The sequence below is a fragment of the Macaca mulatta genome, chromosome 5 (assembly GCF_049350105.2).
Source record: "Macaca mulatta isolate MMU2019108-1 chromosome 5, T2T-MMU8v2.0, whole genome shotgun sequence".
In the NCBI taxonomy this organism is placed as follows: domain Eukaryota; kingdom Metazoa; phylum Chordata; class Mammalia; order Primates; family Cercopithecidae; genus Macaca; species Macaca mulatta.
The window spans coordinates 53,247,656-53,266,331 of NC_133410.1; the positions used below are offsets into that span (position 1 = coordinate 53,247,656).

Below are 18,676 nucleotides of genomic sequence, written 5' to 3' on the forward strand. Positions count from 1 at the left end.
ATCCATTCACCTGTTGATGGACACTTACGTTGCTTCCAAATCTTAGCTACTGTAAACAGTGTTGCAACAAACATAGGAGTGCAGATATCTCTTTGATATACTGATTTTCTTTCTTTTTGGTATATACTTAGATCATATGGTAGCTAATTTTTTTAGTTTTTTGAGGAAACCCCAAACTGTTCTCCATAATGGGTTGCACTAATTTACATTCCCACCAACAGTGTACAGGCTTTCCCTTTTCTCCATATCCTCATTGCCTGTCTTTTGGATATAAGCAGTTTTAACTAGGATGAGATAATATCTCACTGGAGTTTTCATTTACATTTCTCTGATGATCAATGATGTTGGGCACCTTTTCATAGCCTGTTTATCATTTGTATGACTTCTTTTGAGATATGTTTATTCAAATCTTTGGCCCATTTTTTGATTGGATTATTAGATTTTAGCCTATAGAGTTGTTTGAACTCTTTACATATTCTAGTTATTAATCCCTTGTCAGAAGGGTGGTTTTCTCCCATTCTGTGGGTTGTCTCTTTACTTTGTTGATTGTTTCCTTTGCTGTGCAGAAGCTTTTTGACTTCATGTGATCACATTTTTCCATTTTTGCTTTGGTTGTCTGTGCTTGTGGGGTATTGTTCAAGAAATCCTTGCCCAGATCAATGTTCCAGAGATTTTCTCCAGTGTTTTCTTCCAGTAGTTTCATAGTTTGAGATCTTAGATTTAAGTCTTGAATTCATTTTGGTTTGATTTTTGTATATAGCAAGAGATAGGGGCCTAGTTTCATTCTTTTGAATCTAGTTTTCCCAGCACCATTAATTGAAGAGACTGTCTTTTTTCCAACGTATACTCTTGATATCTATATTAAAAAAAAAAAAAAAAAGAGTTCACTGTTGTTGTATGAATTTGTTTCTGGGTTCTCTATTCTGTTCCTTCAGTCTGTGTATCCGTTTTTATGCCAGTACCATGAAGTTTCAGTTACTATAGATCTGTAGTATTATTTGAAGTACTGTAATTCTTCCAGTTTTGTTCTTTTCTCTATTTTTTTTTTTTTTTTTTTGAGACTGAGTTTTGCTCTTGTTGCCCAGGCTGGAGTGCAATGGCGTGATCTCGGCTCACTGCAACTTCTGCCTCCTAGGTTCAAGTGATTCTCCTGCCTCAGCCTCCCAAGTTGCTGGGATTACTGGCGCCTGCCACCATGCCAGGCTAATTTTTTGTATATTTAGTAGAGACGAAGTTTTGCCATGTTGGCCAGGCTTGTCTTGAACTCCTTACCTCAAGTGATCCACCCGCCTTGGCCTCCCATGTGCTAGGATTACAGGCATTAGCCACCGCACCTGGCCTGTTATTTTTTCTTAAGATAGTTTTGGCTATTTTTGGTCTTTTCTAGTTTCATATAAATTTTCAAATTGTTTTTCTACTTCTGTGTAAAATGTCTTTGGTATTTTGACAGAAATTGCATTGAATCTGTAGATTCCTTTCATTCAATAATATGAACATTTTAACAATATTGATTCTTCCAATCCATGAACATGGCATATTGTTCCACTTTTTTGGTGTCCTCTTCAATTTCTTTCATCAGTGTTTTATAGTTTTCATTACAGAGATTTTTCACTTCTTTGGTAAAGCCAATTCCTAGGTATTTAATTTTATATGTGGTTATTGTAGATGAGATTACTTTTTAAATTTTTTTTCAGATTGTTCATTGTTTGCATATAGGAAGGCTGCTGACTTTTGTATGTTGATTTTGTATCCTGCAACTTCACTGAATTTTTTTTTTGAGAAGTCTTGAGGTTTTTTCAAATATAAGATTATATCATCTACAAACAAGTATAATTTGACTTCCTTTCCAATTGGGATGCCCTTTATTTCTTTTTCTTTTCTGATTGCTCTAGCTAGGACTTCCAGTACTATGTTGAATAACAGGGTGACAGTGTGCATTCTTGTCACATTCCAGATCTCAGAGGAAAGGCTTTCAGTTTCTCTCCATTTAGTATTTAGTAATTCACATGTCTTATTCACGATTTGATATGCCACACATGCCTAGTACACATTTGAGCTCAATAAATCATTGTTGAATTGATAAATAAAATCTATAGTAATGGACAGATTAGAGTTGTATTGTATGAAAATTTAGGTGGCTGCATTTTTTCATCCCTATAATCATACACAATTATAAAATATTTAAATATTAAAATATTAAAAGTATAAAGATATTTGGGGGATAGTTTAATACTTTAATTTATAATATAACCTAATATAAAAGTTAATATGTTATTTCATAAACTGATAGCATTTAAGAAGTTTTAGTGAACAGAGAAAGAATTTGACAAAGTAATTTGTGTGGAAAAATTTTCATATTTTCCTTTTACCTTGCAACAATGAGAAAGTGAATTTTATAAAATATAAATAAACTTCTTGTGTTTAATGTAGGTATCAAAAATTGTATTTTGCATTGGATTTTTTAAAAATCCCTTCTTAATTTATAAAACATATGAGTATGGTCAATCGAATAAAAAAATAATTCATTCAAATACAGTATTTAATATGAACAATTAAATGCTTTTTTATTAGTGATCATTTACTCCTTTAAGCAGCAACTCACAAAGTATGTTCAGTAAAAGTCTGGGCCTACAAGAACTTCATCAAAAACGTGTCCATAGTTACCCTGTTGAAAATCCACAATGCACAGCACATATTTAAGGCACTGAAACGTTTTATAGTGAAGATGCTCTTTAACTGTCTCAACCCAGTATTTCTAAAATTTACTTAACAATAGAATCACTTTTGTCTTTTCAGAGAACATCTGTTAACAGGTGTAACAAGTAAACTGTAGAATATATCTTTTTAAAAGCTGTGGTAAACATTCCAATAGTTTAATTGATACTGCCTTCTTTTTCACTCTTCACCAAGTCCTACTAAGTTTCCGTCTATAATATATCTACAATCCCTTTGATTTCCTCTATCGTTTTTCCCACTATTCTCAACCAAAACCATCATCATCATTTATGTTTAATATTGTGACAGTATCTTAGCAAGTGTCTCCAAATTTTTTGTCTCTGCAATCAATTTTCCTTACTGAATCCAGAATAGTTTAAAAATTGTGTGTATGTGTGTGCGTTACTTTCTTGATTAAACCACTTCAATTATTTCTCATAGTGCTTAGAAAAAATACAAAAATCACAAACCTGTCTTAAAAGATTTTGCTAGATGTTTCTTGCCACTTTCTTCCTCTCACTACGCTCCTCCCACACTGACTATGCATATAGTTCTTAAAACATGTGATGATTTTTCCCACCTTAGGTCTCCCTATAAGTTGTTTTCTTTGCTGAAAATGCTACCTGGCATTTTTTTTTAATCTCCCTAACTCCTGCTTCTCTGTAATTTCTCTTTCAATGTCATGCCTCATAGAGCCCTTACTGACCTACATTCTAAATCAGGATGCACTGTATACCATTATACAATTTCCACGAAAGACAATTATAGAACCCGACAATACAGCATATAAAAACTAAATTTTATTATAGAAGATAGCAATGTTAGAGGGTAAATGAGTTAAGCAAATCATCATACCCTGATCAGAGTCCTAAAACATCAAACACATACAGGGAGATAGGAGGATGGAGGAGCCTCAGTAACCTCACTGGAATAAGACCAAAACATACTGCATTCACAGAACCTGAGCTTCTTATATCTGTTATTGTAGGCAGATATTTTAAAAGCCTAGTTCTCATGTTTTACAATGGGTTCTCTTTTATTTTAGGTTTAGGTGGTACATGTGCAATTACATGGGTAAACTGCATGTCACTAAGGCTTGACATACGAATAATCCCATTGCCAAGGTAGTGAGGATAGTACCTGATATGTAGACTTTCAATTTATGCCTGCCTCACATCCTCCAACTTCAAGCTGTCCCTAGTGCCTATTGTTTCCATCTTTGGGTTCATGTCTGTAAAATGTTTAGCTCCCGCTTATACTTGAGAACATGAGGTATTTGATTTTCTGTTCCTGCATTAGTTCACTTAGGATAATGGCCTCCGGCTATTAATACATCCATGTTGCTGCAAAGGACATGATCTCATTCTCTTTTATGGCTGCTAAGTATTCCACAGTGTATATTTACCATATTTTCTTCATGTGGTTCACCATTGATAGGCATCTTGGTGGATTCCACGTCTTTGCCATTGTGAGCAGTGCTGCAATGAACACACAAGGGTATGTGTCTTTTTGATAGAACAATTTATTTTCCTTTGGGTATATACCTAATACTGGGATTGCTGGGTCAAATGGTAGTTCGGTGTTAAGTTCTTGGTGAAATCACTAAATTGTATTCCACAGTGGCTAAACTAATTTACATTCTTACCAGCAGAGTCTAAGTGTTCCCTTTTCTTCACAGCCTTGCCAAAATCTTGCTTTTTGACTTTTTAACAATAGGTATTCTGACTGGTGTGAAATGGTATCTCATGTGGTTTTAATTTGCCTTTCTCTAATGATTAATGATGCTGAGCATTTTTTTTTAATGTATTTGTTAGCTGTTTGTCTTTTTTTTGAGATGTGTCTGTTCATGTCCTTTGCCTGTTTTTGACGGGGTTGTTTTTTGCTTGCTGATTTGTTTAAGTTCCTTACAGATTCTGGCTACTGCAATCTGCAAATATTTTCTCTCATTCTGTGGGCTGTCTTTTTACTCTGTTGATGTTTCCTTTGCTATGCGGAAGCTCTTTAATTAGGTCACACTTGTCAATTTTTGTTTTTGCTGCAATTGCTTTTGAGGACTTAGTCATAAATTCTTTGCTGATGTCCAGAATGGTATTTCCTAGGTATTCTTCTAGGGCTTTTTAAAATTGTTTTAGGTCTTACATTTAAATTTTTAATTCATCTTGAGTTGAATTTTATATATGGTGAAAGTAAGGGGTCCAGGTTCAATCTTCTGCATATGGCTACCATTTATTGAATAACACCCGAATTGAATTAGAATTCCTTTCCTCATTGTTTGTTATTGTTGATTCTGTCAAATATCAGCTGGTTCTAGGTGTATGGCTTTATTTCTTGGCCCCCTATCCTTTTCCATTGGTCTGTATGTCTGTTTTTCGATGAGTAACATGCTATTTTGGTTGTTAGCCTTATATTATAGTTTGAAATGAGGTAGTGTTATGCCTCTGGCTTTGTTCTTTTTGCTTAGAATTGCTTTGGTGATTCGAGCTCTTTTTGCTTCCATATGAATTCTGGAATAGTTTTTTTTTTTATGTATTCTGTGAAAAATGAAGTTTTAAGCTCAATTGGAATAGCATTTAATCCATAAATTGCTTCAGGCAATGTGGCCATTTTAACAATACTGGTTCTTCCTATCTATGTTAGACCATTCTTGCATTGCTATAAAGAAACACCTGAGGCCGAGTAATTTACAAAGAAAAGAGGTATAATTGATTCATGGTTCTGCAGGCTGTACAAGCATGGTGCCGTCATCTGTCCAGCTTCCGAGAGAGCCTCAGGGAACTTTTACTCACGGTGGAAGGCAAAGTGGAAGCAAGCACTTCACATGGCAAAAGCAGGAGCAAGAGAGAGTGGGAGGGAGGTGCCACACATGACAAAACCAGATCTCACAAGAACTCACTATCATGAGGACAGCACTGAGCCATGATGGATTTGCCCCATGACTCAAATACCTCCCACCAGGTCCTACCTTCAACATTGGGGATTACATTTCAACATGAGATTTGGATGTGGAAAATATTCAAACTACATCACTATACATGAACATGGAATGTTTTTCTATTTGTTTGTGTCATCTCTTCTTTCTTTCAACAGTGTTTAGCAATTCTGCTTGCAGTGAGTTTTCACCTCCTTGGTAAGCAGCATTACTAGGTATCTTATTCTTTTTTTGTGGCTATTGTAAATGAGATCGCATTGCTGATGTGGCTCTGAGGTTAAATAGCATTGGCGTATAGCAATGCTACTGATTTTTGTACACTGATTTTGTACCCTGAAACTTCACTGAAGTTGTTTATCAGTCCTAGAAGCCTTCTGGTAGGGTCTATGCAGGGACTTCCAGTACTACTTTGAATAGGAGTGGTGAGAGTGGGCATCCTTGTCATGCTCCAGTTCTCAAGGTTAATGTTTACAGCTTTTGCCCATTTAGTATGATGCCAGCTGTGGGCTGGTCAGAGATAGCTGTTATTATTTGAGGTATATTCCTTCGATGTCTAATTGTTAAGGGTTTCTCACTGAGGGATTAATTTTACCAAAGGTCTTTTCTGTGTCTATTGATATAATCATGTAATCTATGTTGTTAATTTTGTTTATGTGATGAATCACATTTATTGATTTGTGTATGCTGAACCAATCTTGCATCCAAAGAATAAAGCCCACTTGACTGTGGTAGATTAGCTTTATGATGTGCTGCTGGATTCAGTTCATTATTAATCGTATTTTGTTGAGTATCTTTGCATCTATGTTTATTAGAGATTTTGACCAGAAGTTTTCTCGTTTTCATTGTGTCTCTGTCAGGCTTTGGTATCAGAATGATGCTTGCTTCAGAGGATGAGTTAGGAAGGAGTCCCTCCTCCTTGAATTTTTGCAGTGCTTTTAGTAGAAATGGTACTATCTCTTCTTTTTACATCTGGTAGAATTTGACTGAATCCATCTGGTCCAGGACATTTTTTGGTGAATAAGGTTTTCATTATTGATTCCATTTCAGAACAAATTATTGCTCTGTTCAGGATTTTAATTTCTTTCTGGTTCAATGTTGGGAGGCTTCATGTTTCTAGGACTTCAATTTCTTCTAGGTTTTCTGATTTGTAAGCACAGAGATGTTTGTAACAGTCTCTGAGGGATTTTTTTTTCTTCTGTAGGATGGTTTGTAATAAATCAACTTTTAGTTTCATTGATCTTTTGTATGAATTTTTCCATCCCAATTTCATTCAATTCAGCTCCGATTTTGGTTATTTATTTTCTTCTGTTAGCCTTAGAGTTGGTTTGCTCTTGTTTTTCTAGTTTCTCTCTGTGCAACTTTAGGTGTTAATTTGAGACCTTTCCAACTTTTTAACATAGGTGTTTAGTGCTGGAAACTTTCCTCCTAACACTGCTTTAGCTGCATCCCAAAGATTATTTTATGTTGCGTTGGTTTTTACTAGTTTCAAAGAATTTCTTGATTTCTGTGTTAAGTTTGTTTCTTACCCAAAAGTCATTTAAAAGCAGATTTTAAAACTTTTCTTTATTGTACAGTTTTGGTAGATCTTCTTGGTATTGATTTCTACTTTTATTGCATTGTGGTCTAAGAATGTGGTTGGTATGAGTTCATTTGTTTTTAATTTGTTGAGACTTGCTTTATGGCCAAGCATATATGATTGATCTTAGGCGAGTATGTACCATGTGCAGATAAGAAGAATGTATATTCTGTTGTTATTGGGTGGGTGTTGTATAGATGTTTAGGAGGTCCAATTGGTCAAGTGTTGAATGTAAGTTCAGAATATCTTTGTTACTTTTCTGCCTCAATAATGTCTAACACTGTCATTAGGTGTTGAAGTCCTCCAATATTATTGTGTGGTTGTCTATATTTCTTCATAGTCCTCTTAAGAACTTGTTTTATGAAGCTGGGTGCTCCAATGTTGGGTGCATATATATTTAGGATAGTTACATCTTCCTATTGGATTGAACCCCTTATTGTTATGTAATGCTCTTTGTCCTTTTTGATCACTGTTGGTTTAAATTCTGTTTTATCTGACGTAAGAATAGCAATCTCTATTCTTTTCTGTTTTCCATTTGTCTGACAGAACTTTCTCCATCTCTTTACTTTCAGCCTAATGGTGTCATATTTGTGAGGTAAGTTATCTTGAAGACAGCAGGCAATTGGGTATTGTTTCTCTATCCAACTTGCCACTCAATGTCTTGTAAGTGGGGCATTTGGCCTGTTTGTGTTCCAAATGTAAAGAGCTACATGACATTGATATGTGAGGATTTGATTCTGTTATCATGCTGTTAGCCAGTTGTTATGTAGACTTGATTGTATAGTTGCTCTATGGCATTTGCTTGTCTGAAAGGGATTTTATTTCTCCTTTGCTTATGAAGTTGAGTTTGGCAGAACATGAAATTCTTGGTCAGAATTTCTTCGCTTTAAGGATGTTGAAACTAGGCCCCCAATCTTTTCTAGCTTGTAATGTTTCCACTGAAACATCTTCTGTTAGTTAGCCTGATGGGGTTCCCTTTGTATGTGACCTGCCCCTTCTCTCTAGCTGTCTTAAGAACTTTTAAGATTTTTTTTCTTTTTCACTGACCTTGGAAAACTGATGACTATGTGTCTTGGGGATGGTTGTTTTGCACAGTATCTCATATGGATTCTCTGAATTTCTTGAATTTGCATGTCAACCTCTCTAGTGAGATTGGGAACATTTTCATGGACTTTATCCTCAAATATAATTTCCAAGTTACTTGCTCTCTCCTTTTCTCTTTCAGGAATGTGGAACAATAAGATTCTTCTCTTTACATAATCCCAATGTTCTTAAAAGGCTTTTTCATTTTAAAAAATTATTGTTGTCTCCCTGTGTTGCTTTGAAGGAGTGATTTTCAGAATCTGAGATTCTTTCCTCCGTTTGGTCTATTCTGTTGTTGATGCTTCCTATTGTATTTTGAAATTCCTGTTTCAAATTTCTCATTTCCCTAAGTTCAGTTTGGTTCTTTCTTAAAATGGTTATGTCATCTTTTGACTTTTAGGTTATTTAACTGTTTTCTCCGGATTGGGTTTCAGCCTCCTCATATCTTAATGGGCTTCCTTGCTGTCCAGATTCTGAAATCTATGTCTGTTTAGCCATTTCAATCTGGTTAAGAATCATTGCTGGGGAGCTGGTGTAATCATCAGGAGGGAAGAAAACATTCTGACTTTCAGAGTTGCCAGAGTTCCTGCACTAGTTCTTTCTCACCTATGAGGGCTGATGTTCCTTTACACTTTGAAGTCCTTTCCATAGGGCTTTTGTTTTTGTGATCACTATTGCCTTGAGCATTTGACTGCGGTGCCAGTTGCATATAGTTGAATTACTGTTTCTAGATACTTTCAGAGATTCCAGGCAAAGCTCTGTACTGGTGAACTGTGTGCTCCAATCCTAGGTGGCTGGGACCAGGTCTGTAACTTTGTCCTCTGGTACCTTGAGGTTGAGCCCTGGCTGGGCTGGAGAGCTCGAGGTACTCCCAGGCCACTGGCAACAGCACTCTGTAGGGGACGGTGGGGGGTGGTTAATTGTGGGTGTAAGTGCTCCAGCAGGGGCAGCAGGGGCATGCAGGTGAGAAGCACCCTGGTGGCACATCGGAGCACCATGGGCAAATGTGCTCCACAGGGGCAGCACCAGGCGAACATTCTGACAGGAGGTTATCAGCAAAAGTACTCCAGTGGTATGGTAGTGGCCTCTGGCAAAACAAACAAACAAACAAATAAACAAACAAAAAAAACTATGGCAATGGCCACTGGCACAAGTGCTCTGGCAGGGTAGATGAGGCTACACTGTGTGAATGCACAGCCAGGCAGAGACTCTGGAAGGGACTGGCAGAGAGCACGGAGTGCAGATCAGACTTGCCCTGGTCCCGTGAGAAAGACAGCCCTGTTCTCTCCAGGTTTGGCAGATAACATAGGTCACAGCCACCTCTTTCCCTAGGAGTTGTTCAGGGCCTGGAATGCATTCTGGTGCTCCGCAATGCTGTGCAGAGTTCTTGGTTTCCTCCTCCTTCAGTACCAACATCTGAATCATTTATCTAACCACTCTCAGTGTGTTCTCTCAGATGGTCTGTTAAGAGTACGCCAATTTACTCGATATTCTGGTCTGTCTCAGTGGGAGAAGTTCTTCCTGGCTGCGTTTAAATGGCCATATTTTCTCAAGTCTGATGATTACAAGGCGATGTCCCATGATAGGCTGTATATAAGCTAAGTAAAGGAAAAAGCTGGTAGCAGGGCTCAGTCCAAGTCCAAAAACCTCAAAACCAGGAAAGCCAATAGTACAGCCCTCAGTCAGAGATTGAAGGCCTGAGAGCTGCTGAGAGGCTGCTGGTCCAAGTCGCAGAGTCCAAAGGCTGTAGAACCTGAAATCTGATATCCAAGGGCAAAAGAAGAAGCCAAGCATGTGCCAGGGCACCACAGAGAGTGAGCAGACTCAACAAGCAAACTACTTTGGGTTTTCTTATTTTTCTTATGAATATGCCTTCTGTCCTTGATACCTTTGTTCATGCTCGGTACTGGCTCAATAATGGCCTAGTACTATGGTAACATGTAAACAACTTGAAACTCCTATAACATTAATTTACAGTTCCCATAAATTCACAGGATCCTTTTATTTTTCTTTATAGCACTTATAACATTTATCTTTGTGTTTAATTATTAAATGTCTATTCTCCTCACTAAGCCAAATCTAGTAAGAGCAAGAATATTTTGCTGAACTCTGTATACCCAATGAGTAGCAAAGTGAATGTCTGTGAACTGAATAGATTAATAGATGAAGTACCTACTGCATCAGTTACTCTGATAGGACTAAAGATAGAAATATGAGACTATGTAGCTCTCCCCCTTAAAGAGCTACAAATGCAATGGGAGAAGATAAAATATCAAACAGATAATTAAAGGAATTTGGTAAAACCTGTGATATACACTGAGTACCAAATAATCCTATATAAAATGATATATAATACTGCATCAAAAATATCCTAAGGTTCTTTTACATATATGCATATATAGGTCTTTAACACACTTACAACTTTGATTGAAATAACCCATCTGTTTCTTTGAAGAAATGCTTAATTCATAAAATGATCAGAATTACCAACCACAATGAAGCAACATGGAAACAAAGAGTTGAAATAAACTTAACCATGTTTATATGGAGCGCACATAAACAGAGAAATTATATTTCTGCGAAGTCTAAGGAAAGTCAGAAAAATCTTTATGTATGGTATTTCTCACAATTATCTTCACTGTCATATGAAACATTCATTTTCTGTTCATATTATGTCTAAATCACAAAATATAGTATCTCCATTATATTTCTTGTAAAAAGAAAAGTACTTTACTAAATGTCTTAGGGGAAGCAAATTTCTCTTTTTGTAGCAAGGTTTTAATTTGAATAAGACACAGAGATCAGGGTAAGAATTGAGTCATCTGCTTCTCTGATCCTTCTTTGTGGTTAGAGGCTCTGATAATTATCAAGAATAAAAAATCCTCATCAAAGGAACAGATGAGAGTTTCACAAAAGTTGAAAGGGTTTGTTAGATAGTTCCTGCTAATCACTACAAAGGTTTGTTATAAGATATAAGAAATAAATACTTGGTGCCATTTGTGACATATTAAGAGCTCTTCATTATTTCTACATCTTAAAATATACAATATTTACTTTAGATCATGAAAATAAAACCTACATATGGAAAATATATACACTTCATCCTTCTGGTTGGAATGAGAGGTTTTTTAACTTGCTATCCATGTGTAGAAACACACTGGATATCCTGACGTATGATCACCAACTCTGCCTTTCCTCTCTTTATGTGCAAACAGACTTTGTTTTGGTTTCTAGCTAAAGGGGCTCATTATAAAGAATAATTTTCCTGTAAATCTCTGTGTCATCAGAATAGTCATGAAACTCTACATTTATCATTGTAGTTTACAAGCTAATTTGCCTACTGTTGTTTTCTGCCCTTGTTTGGGGTATTGAATTTACGTACTCTTGTAACACTATTTACTTAAACTGCTTACAATTTCTTTACTTCATCAAACAATAGAATAGCTACTGATTTCTCAAACTGGGGACATTTTATTAATTCTAAAATGGTTAAAGAATATTTTCATCTATTGCATATCCTGTTTATTAAAATGAAATTCAGGAAAAATTAGACTCCAGAAATTCACTGCATACCTCAATGTTCTTAGTTGCAAACAACAGAATCTACTCTGAATAGGTTAAGCATAAAGGAAACTTATTGAAACATCTTAAGGAGCTCACAAAACTTCCAAGAAGGCCATAAAGCCAGACTCACAAGCTACAGCATTTAGAAAATGCTCAGCCTACTGAATTAATTCCTTTGGCAAAAACACAATTGCCTGTGCACTTTGCTAAGACACTGCAGCTTTTACAGACGCCACAGTTTTTACACAAAATACTAAAACTAGATTTCAGATTCTCTGCTGCTGGCCCCAGGAACTAAATGCTCTGCTAACCGAAAGAAGCATTCTCAGTCGGCTTGCTTCTCTCACCTTGGACACCTCTAAATCCAAATCTCCCGCAAATACATTGATTATTCACGCTACAGTCATATATTTATGCCCTGGCAGCAAGACAGGCTAAGAGAATAACCTTCATTTTCTACTTTGGGGAGGTATTCAAAATCTGTTTTCTTAGATTCTATAGTTTTCTGCTTGGCATCCATTAATTACAGGGCCAAGCTAACTGCTAAGGTTGTTTACATCTGTTCTATTATCTAGTTTTAGCAGTAATATGAGAATCATATTACAAATTATCCAACAAATTCCAACTCCATACCCCCAACCTGCTTCCTGTATTTAACTCTCACATACTAAGCCAATATCACCTCTGCCCACAATCAGCCTAAATCACCTAGAGCCAAGCACCAGAAAACTAAAGGCCCTACAATCCAGAGCCCATTGGCATTATTCAAACTAGCCAATCCTAAGCTATTTCTCTTCCCCTGCCTTGACTTTCCCATGAAAAACACAATAAACACTCTGGGCCATGCTGTCCTTTCACTCATGCTCCTGCCTCCTGACCAACCTGGTGCTTCCCCATGTGGTTCTGTGTGGCATGACATGTCCCCTTCTCCTGGGAAATGTAAGTAATTAATTTTTCTTTCAAAGGCAGTTGTCTCCATATTTGACACTGTTTTATACTTGATTAAAACAAAATACAGGGTACAAATTTTAGAACAGGAGGGCAAGATGTATAACCTGAGGAACTCTCCAAATATAAGGTGAATATTCCAAATGTTGTATAGCTACAAACGTGAAAAATGACCAATATATCTACTAGGTAAATGAGATACTTTTACTAGTGGAAACTGTTTCGATTAATTAAATTTAGTGGGACAAATTGTATACAAATTCCGATTTAGCAGACTTCCCTGAGGAAACCATCATTAATCTTTAGAATTAACTCTTGAGTGTGAAGATGACCTTGGAGCCGGGAAGCCAACTAAAAACCTATTAAGGAATTAACAAGAAATGTTAACTTTACTGTTAATAAAACAAGTTTTAGGGGGGCGCACCCAAGATGGCCGAACAGGAACAGCTCCAGCCTCCAGCTCCCAGCATGTGCGACACAGAAGACGGGTGATTTCTGCACTTTCAACTGAGGTACAAGGTTCATCTCACTGGGGCGTGTCAGACAGTTGGCGCAGCTCCAGGAGTGCAGTCCGACCAGCGAGAGCTGAAGCAGGGCGAGGCATCGCCTCACCTGGTAAGCGCAAGGGGGAAGGGAATTCCTTTTCCTGGTCAAGGGAAATTGAGACACACAACACCTGGAAAATCGGGTAACTCCCACCCTAATACTGTGCTTTACCAAGGGTCTTAGCAAATGGCACACAAGGAGATTATATCCCACACCTGGCCCAGAGGGTCCCAGGCCCACGGAGGTACAAGGAGGAGTTGGTGCCATTCCTTCTGAAACTATTCCAATCAATAGAAAAAGAGGGAATCCTCCCTAACTCATTTTACGAGGCCAACATCATCCTGATACCAAAACCTGACAGAGATATAACAAAAAAAGAGAATTTTAGACCAATATCCCTGATGAACATCGATGCAAAAATCCTCAATAAAATACTGGCAAACCGAATCCAGCAGCACATCTAAAAGCTTATTCACCATGATCAAGTGGGCTTCATCCCTGGGATGCAAGGCTGGTTCAACATATGCAAATCAATAAACGTAATCCAGCATATAAACAGAACCAAAGAAAAAAAGCACATGATTATCTCAATAGGTGCAGAAAAGGCCTTTGACAAAATTCAACAGCCCTTCATGCCAAAAACTCTCAATAAATTCAGTATTGATGGAACGTATCTCAAAATAGTAAGAGCTATTTATAACAAACCCACCGCCAGTATCATACTGAATGGGCAAAAACTGGAAGCATTCCCTTTGAAAACTGGCACAAGACAGGGAAGCCCTCTCTCACCACTCCTATTCAACATAGTGTTGGAAGTTCTGGCTAGGGCAATCAGGCAAGAGAAAGACATCAAGGGTATTCAGTTAGGAAAAGAAGAAGTCAAATTGTCCCTCTTTGCACATGACATGATTGTATATTTAGAAAACCCTATTGTCTCAACCCAAAATCTTAAGCTGATAAGCAACTTCAGCAAAGTCTCAGGATACAAAATCAATGTGCAAAAATCGCAAGCATTCGTATACACCAGTAACAGACAAACAGAGAGCCAAATCATGAATGAACTTCCATTCACAATTGCTTCTAAGGGAATAAAATACCTAGGAATCCAACTTACAAGGGATGTAAAGGACCTCTTCAAGGAGAACTACAAACCACTGCTCAGTGAAATAAAAGAGGACACAAACAAATGGAAGAACATTCCATGCTCATGGATAGGAAGAATCAATATTGTGAAAATGGCCATACTGCCCAAGGTAATTTGTAGATTCGATGCCATCCCCATTAAGCTACCAATGACTTTCTTCACAGAATTGGAAAAAACTGCTTTAAAGTTCATATGGAACCAAAAAAGACCCCACATTGCCAAGATAATCCTAAGCAAACTGAACAAAGCTGGAGGCGTCATGCTACCTGACTTCAAACTATACTCCAACGCTACAGTAACCAAAACAGCATGGTACTGGTACCAAAACAGAGATATAGACCAATGGAACAGAACAGAGCCCTCAGAAATAATACCACACATCTACAGCCATCTGATCTTCGACAAACCTGACAAAAACAAGAAATGGGGAAAGCATTCCCTATTTAATAAATGGTGCTGGGAAAATTGGCTAGCCATAAGTAGAAAGCTGAAACTGGATCCTTTCCTTACTCCTTATACAAAAATTAATTCAAGATGGATTAGAGACTTAAATGTTAGACCTAATACCATAAAAACCCTAGAAGAAAACCTAGGTAATACCATTCAAGACATAGGCACGGGCAAGGACTTCATGTCTAAAACACCAAAAGCAATGGCAACAAAAGCCAAAATTGACAAATGGGATCTCATTAAACTAAAGAGCTTCTGCACAGCAAAAGAAACTACCATCACAGTGAACAGGCAGCCTAGAGAATGGGAGAAAATTTTTGCAATCTACTTATCTGACAAAGGGCTAATATCCAGAACCTATAAAGAACTCAATCAAATTTATAAGAATAAAACAGACAACCCCATCAAAAAGTGAGCAAAGCATATGAACAGACACTTCTCAAAAGAAGACATTCACACAGCCAATAGACACATGAAAAAATGCTTGTCATCACTGGCCATCAGAGAAATGCAAATCAAAACCACAATGAGATACCATCTCACACCAGTTAGAATGGCGATCATTAAAAAATCAGGAAAGAACAGGTGCTAGAGAGGATGTGGAGAAATAGGAACACTTTTACACTGTTGGTGGGACTGTAAACTAGTTAAACCATTGTGGAAAACAGTGTGGCAATTCCTCAAGGATCTAGAACTAGAAATACCATTTGACCCAGCCATCCCATTACTGGGGATATACCCAAAGGATTATAAGTCATGCTGCTATAAAGACACATGCACATGTATGTTTATTGCAGCACTATTCACAATAGCAAAGACTTGGAATCAATCCAAATGTCCATCAGTGACAGACTGGATTAAGAAAATGTGGCACATATACACCATGAAATACTATGCAGCCATAAAAAAGGATGAGTTTGTGTCCTTTGTAGGGACATGGATGCAGCTGGAAACCATCATTCTCAGCAAACTATCACAAGAACAGAAAACCAATCACCACATGTTCTCACTCATAGGTGGAAACTGAACAATGAGACCACTTGGACACAGTAAGGGGAACATCACACACTGGAGGCTATTGTGGGGAGGAGCCAGGGAGGAGGGATAGCATTAGGAGATATACCTAATGTAAATGATGAGTTAATGTGCAGCACACCAACATGGCACATGTATACATATGTAACAAACCTGCACGTTGTGCACATGTACCCTAGAACTTAAAGTATAATTAAAAAAAAAAAAAAGGTTTTAAAGTAGCTTAACCTGAAAGTTGGGGAAGATGTAGCACTCTTTTACTAACTTTGGTTAATGAAATACAGTCTTGCATCACTTTACGGGTATATATTCTGAGAAATGCATAGTTAGGCAAGTTCATCATGCAAACATCATAGAACACACACAAACCTAGATGGTATAGCCTACTACACACCTAGACTACAGGGTATAGCCTATTTCTCCTAGGTGACAAACCTCCACAGCATGTTACTGTACTGAAATACTGGAGGCAATTTTAACACAATGGTAAGTATCTATGTATTTAAACATATCTAAACATACAAAAGGTACAGTAAAAACACAGTATAAAAGATAAAAAATGGTACACCTGCATAGCGCACTCACCATGAATGAAGTTTATAGAACGGGAAGTTGCTCTCGGTGAGTCAGTGAGTGAGTAAGTGGTAAGTGAATGTGAAGGCCTAGAAACATTCTTGTATAATACTATAGACTTACATATACTGTACAGTTAAGCTATAATAGATTTATTTTTAAAATTTTATCTCTTCAATAATAAATTAACCTTAGCTTGCTGTAACTTTTTAACTTGTAAACTATTTTTTAAAACTTTTTAACTCTTTTTAAATAACACTGAGCTTAAAAGACAAACATTGTACAAAAGTATAAAAATATTTTTCTTTCTGTAAGACTTCATGTATTTTTTTAAGATTTAATTTTTATTTTTACTTTTGAAATAACTAGCATTGCAGGTTTGTTACATCTGCAGACTTACCTACAGACACCCCAGTAATGGTGCAATAGCTATGTTACAAAAGCTACGATGTCACTAGGAGACAGAAATTTTTCAGCTCCATGATGATCTTATGGGCCATGGTTTATGCAGTCCATCATTGACTGAAAGCTGATTATGTGGCACATGACTGCAGTCTTCATATGACAAATTTCAGAGTGTTAAAATATTTTATTTCTGACAAAAAATTTATACATTTTCAGTGTAAAACATGATGTTTTGATATATGTACATTTAGGGAAATGGTTAAATCATATTAATCACACCACTTTTTTTTTTTTTTTTTTTGGAGAGAACAGTTAAGATCTAATCTCTTAGCAACGTCTATGTCTACAATACATTATTAACTACAGTCACCATGCTATACAATGCATGTCCAGAATTTATTCATCCTAACTGAATCTTTATACCTTTTAACTAACATCTCCCTATCCCTCCCACCTCAGTGTCTGGCAACCACCATTCAACTCTCTGTTCTACAAGCTCAACTCTTTTAGATTCCACATATGACTGAGATCACAGAGTATTTGCCTTTTTGTGTCTGGCTTATTTCACTTAACATAATGCCCTTCTGGTTCATCCATGCTGTTGCAAATGACAGAATTTTCTTTTTTTAAGGCTAAATAGTAATCTGTTGTATATACATACCACATTTACTTTATTTATTCATGCACAAGTAGACACAGGTTGATTCCACAGCTTGGCTATTATGAATAATGCTACAGTAGACATGGGGATGGAGACACTTCTTTGACATTTATATCATTTCCTTTGGATGTACACCCAGAAGTGGATTGTTGGATCATATGGTAGTTCTATCTTTAATTTTTTTGAGGAAACTCTATACTATTTTTGATAATAATGGCTGTACCCATTTATATTCTCATCAACAGTGAATGAGGGTCCCTTTTTCTCTACATCCTCATCAATACTTATCTTGTCTTTTCAAAAACAGTCATTCTAGACTTGTGAAGTGATACTGCATTGACCTTTTAATTTGCATTTCCCTGATGATTAATGATGTTGAGCATTTTTTTTCCTGTTGGCTTTTGTATATATCTTCCTTCGAAAAATATTTAGTTCCACTGCTCATTTTTTAACCAGATTATATATTTCCTTTCCGTGCAATTGAAGTGTTTGAGTTCCTTTTATATTAATTGTTTGTCAGATGTATGGTTTGCAATCATTTTCTCCCATTCTCCCATTCTGTAGGATGTCTTTACTATGTTGATTTTCTTCGCTGTGCTGAAGCTGCAATCCCATTTGTCTATTTTGCTGTTGCTGCCTGTGTTTTAGGGTCATATACAAAAAATTCATTGCCCAGACCAATGTAAAGAAGCTTGTTATCTATGTTTCCTTTGAATCATTTTATAGTTACAGGTCTCAAATTTAAGTCTTATTTCATTTTGAGTTGTTTTTTTTACATGATGTGAGATGAAAGTCCAATTTCATTCTTCTGTAGATATTCAGTTTTCTCACCAACATTCTTTGAAGGGACCTACCCTTTCCTCACTTCATGTTCTTGGCACCTTTGTTGAAAATCAATTGACTGTAGTGTATGGATTTATTTCTGGGCTCTCCATTTTGTTCCATTGATTTTTATATCTGTTTTTATGGTAGTATCATGCTGCTTTCGTGATTATTAGTTTTGTAGTAGATTTTGAAGTCAGGTAATGTGATGCCTCCAGCTTTGTT

The 18,676-nt window shown here is 36.7% G+C and overlaps 1 protein-coding gene across 2 annotated transcripts in view; it reads right to left on the minus strand.

Moving 5' to 3' along the window:
* Positions 1-18,676, minus strand: part of CFAP299 (cilia and flagella associated protein 299) — a 646,399-nt gene that overhangs the window by 426,759 nt on the left and 200,964 nt on the right. The gene's annotated exons all lie outside the window — the stretch shown is intronic.